Raw genomic sequence first — 3,285 nt, forward strand, 5'->3', positions numbered from 1 at the left:
TTTGGGATCCAGTGATTTATACCATTCAGCTCTGTGAGATAAAAGCTTTCCTTTTTCTGCAGGATCCAGTGACTTGTACCACATTGCTTTATCAGACAAAACTTTTTTTTTCATGGCAGGTTCCATTTGTGCATAGCTTTCTTTTTTCCTTTTTGCTCCTAGTTCTCTCTGACCATGAGACTTATGTTTTGCCATTACCTTTTGTCTTCCAGCATTTGACAAATTAGATGAACAACATATAAATTTAATACAATACTCTACATCTTTACTCTGGAATTGTTTTTTTACAATATCCATTAATGACTGAATAAGAAAATCTATGTCATTAATTTTTTCAAATATATCAAGTGTGCCCTTAGGACTGAATCTTATAATATAGTACTTAACACTTTTTGCTTTTGTCTTCACATTGTTGTGCTGAAAAATACAGCCGAAGCAATAATTTGAAACCCACATTAAAAACCCAGTATTATCCTTAGCATTATCTGTGATTAACTTCTGAAGCGATAATTTGCTACCAAGTGATGTACAGCATAGTATTCCTTGTTTCTCCAAATTAAAGGCAATATTAATATCTGCATCATATATTTGAAGGGTCCTTGGGAAATTGTTGATAGTCAGTGGATGATTATCGCCATTGACTTTTTCTTTATAAAACTTGTTAGCATGGTCAGTGATTCTATTTAGGGTCTGTGAATTCCAATACCCACAATATTTGATAATGGAAAAACAAATGCTATAAAAAGATGTGGCACAACAGCATAACAAGGGAATATGATTGGTTGTAATTTTAGCATCTGCATGATTTGGTTTGATGGGAATAGCTGACAACTGTTGGTCAGAAATGTCTGTCATATCACATTGTTTTTCACTAATATGTACACCTTTGAGTTCAAATAAAACATTTGAATTTTGATAAAGACCTTGAAAATAGTCTATCAGCTCATTTAAGGTGTTAACTTCTAACAGTACACAAGTTCCTTGAGGATGGGGCATACCATATGGATCTCTACCATGAGAATCAAATATCTTAAACTTACCATCACCATTACAGTAAAAACCTACTGTAGTACTAAGCATTGTTAAAAGAAATGAATTATAATTTTGTCCCAGCAAAGCCTCCATAGCATTAGCAAATGACATACAATAATTAAAATCTTGTACTTCACAAGTACCATGTATAGTACCAGTATAGCTTGGACTATATTGAAGCTGATAAGTAATATCACACACTATTATCATTTCAGGTACTTCTGTTAACAGTAAATAGGATTGCCTGGATAGACTAGATAGACCAGAATACAATTCATTTCCAATGTTCATGATATTAACCAAGTCCATTGAGGATACAATACCATTCCTCTTGTTATATATGAGGGAAGCAAGTGACATGGCTACACACTGTGTACCAGCATTTAACCCAAACATTGCCACATTGTCTTGGCTGTAAGGAGCTTGAATTGTTTTAGTAGAATTAATAACAGGACCAGGGTTTTTTTCTATATCCCCAGACAGATTGGACTTAAAATGATTTACCCTGTGATTCAGATTTTTATAAACATTTGGTACTGAATTAGACCTCCATGCATTCAACTGCTTTGGCTTTGGACTTTTTATTACATGTGGATATTGGTTTCGCATTTCCAGTATCCTGTATTTGTTAGACTTTCGATATTTTCTCCTAACTGCACAAGACGGATATTTCGTTGTTCCTTTATTCTCACATCTGATTCCATGTGCATATATTTTTTCACCAACTATATATCTAAGAAGATGCATTCGGGAAGACTTCGGTATGCTTTTTCTGACGTAGGCTCGAAATAAACGTCTTACTTTCCTGGATTTCTTCAAAATACGTGTAATTCTTTTCTTTGGTATTCTGCTGGGCTCACGACTACGAACACGTATACCATGCGTACGTGGGCGATTAAAATAATCAAATTTGTCGTATCGAGATCTACAGTTGCAAACTGTATTTAATGAAAATGTTTCATCATTGCTATCATTAAGCTTATCATCATATACAATAACAGATAACTGAGCAGTTTTCTCAAGTACCTTACATTCATCGAAGCTATTCAAGGCAGCATTCGTTGAAGAAATCAACAACTTTACGTAAACAAGAGATAACATAATAACATTAAACACAAAAAACACAGGATTTTGCATCATGTATTTATTAAAAAAGAATATCCATACAGCTACAATGAAAAAAAACATAAGATTAACCTTTCTGATCGTGAAATTAATACCATTCGTACTTTTATCGTAGCTACGTTCCTTCGCATCAAGTGAATCCAACATGGCGTCTATCTTCACAAGCAGTTTGCATCCATTAGACTTTTGTTCTTCAGTCTCACGGTAGTAGTGTTGTTCAATAGATTGCACAGAGTATATGCACTTTGGTTTCAGATTTAGCATTTTTCTTTTTTCAACAAGTGTAGGTTTTTCAACTAAGACATTGCCATACTTGGCATACAAAGCACACAAGGCTTTCATGGCTATCAAAGCATATAAGGCTTTCATGGCCTTCAAGCGTTCGCGACTCAATCCGTTCCATAAATACCGCTCAATAACATCTTTTTGTGTGGATTGGCCGCGAACAATACGACTTCTGTAGGCGTCTGTAAGTATTTTGGCCGTTTGCACCGTGAAACTCCAAGTAATCGTAACCCAAAAACGCAGAACCTCCATCATTTAAACGACAACTCCACAACAAATGCGTAATGAATGACGAGAGAATTTTATAAGCAAAAATCTCGTGTTCGTCATGTGACCCGGACCTGTCCGTGCATGACAACGTCAATCATCATCATGATGACACGTGATCAGCATATGAACACCTTCACCCTCATTGGATCACAGTTAGTTGTCATGGTGTTGAGGGCCCAATGACCACTGGGTACTATTGCGCAATTTTTCCATTTTGTGGCGGAGGAAAAAAACAAAAAAAAAAAAAAAAAAAAGACGACAAAAAAACAAAGGCATTTTATGACTGGGCTACCACAGGTATCCCAGTAAAAAAGACAAAAAAACAAAGGCATTTTATGACTGGGCTACCACAGGTATCCCAGTAAAAAACAAAAAAAAAAGACGACAAAAAAACAAAGGCATTTTATGACTGGGCTACCACAGGTATCCCAGTAATGAGTAGGGATCATAAGAATTTCAGGTAAATTTTTAACTTGACACAACCAGATTCCTCCAACTACCCTCCCCTCCCCCCCAGGCTTTAAATGATGACCAGTTCCTTATCAACCTTGTGACACGTTTACTTATTTTTAC

Source organism: Pocillopora verrucosa, chromosome 12 (genome assembly GCF_036669915.1).
Source record: "Pocillopora verrucosa isolate sample1 chromosome 12, ASM3666991v2, whole genome shotgun sequence".
NCBI classification, from domain to species: domain Eukaryota; kingdom Metazoa; phylum Cnidaria; class Anthozoa; order Scleractinia; family Pocilloporidae; genus Pocillopora; species Pocillopora verrucosa.